General features: G+C 32.7%; 1 protein-coding gene across 1 annotated transcript in view; it reads left to right on the forward strand.

The window, feature by feature from the left end:
- LOC116696603 (condensin-2 complex subunit D3-like) overlaps positions 1–349 on the forward strand; it is a 2,779-nt gene that overhangs the window by 1,392 nt on the left and 1,038 nt on the right. The gene's annotated exons all lie outside the window — the stretch shown is intronic.

Here is a 349-nt window from a genome sequence, read left to right on the forward strand (position 1 = left end):
AAGTAGTGTCTGGTGTGTGTGCCAGTGTTTATGCATTTGTGTGTCATCCTATCCCCGCATTTGGCGAGTGTTAATTTCAGACCTTTCCCCCGTACTGTGAAACCGTAGCCATTTCATTTACTTTGTAAATGTAAGAGAACTTGATTAAAGAAGAATTTTCAAGATGCTTGAATCATCTCCTCAATGGAGTTTGTTTTTCAACAGCTATTTATTGATTTTACTAAGGTATATTGTTAATAATTTGCATAGTTAATATTGTTCTTTGGTGTTCAGTTCATACAGGTTTTTAAAATATCATTTAATAAAAATAACTTTTTTTTTTGCATCAAATCGTGGGTCAAAAATGGTG

This window comes from Etheostoma spectabile, chromosome 10 (genome assembly GCF_008692095.1).
Source record: "Etheostoma spectabile isolate EspeVRDwgs_2016 chromosome 10, UIUC_Espe_1.0, whole genome shotgun sequence".
NCBI lineage: Eukaryota > Metazoa > Chordata > Actinopteri > Perciformes > Percidae > Etheostoma > Etheostoma spectabile.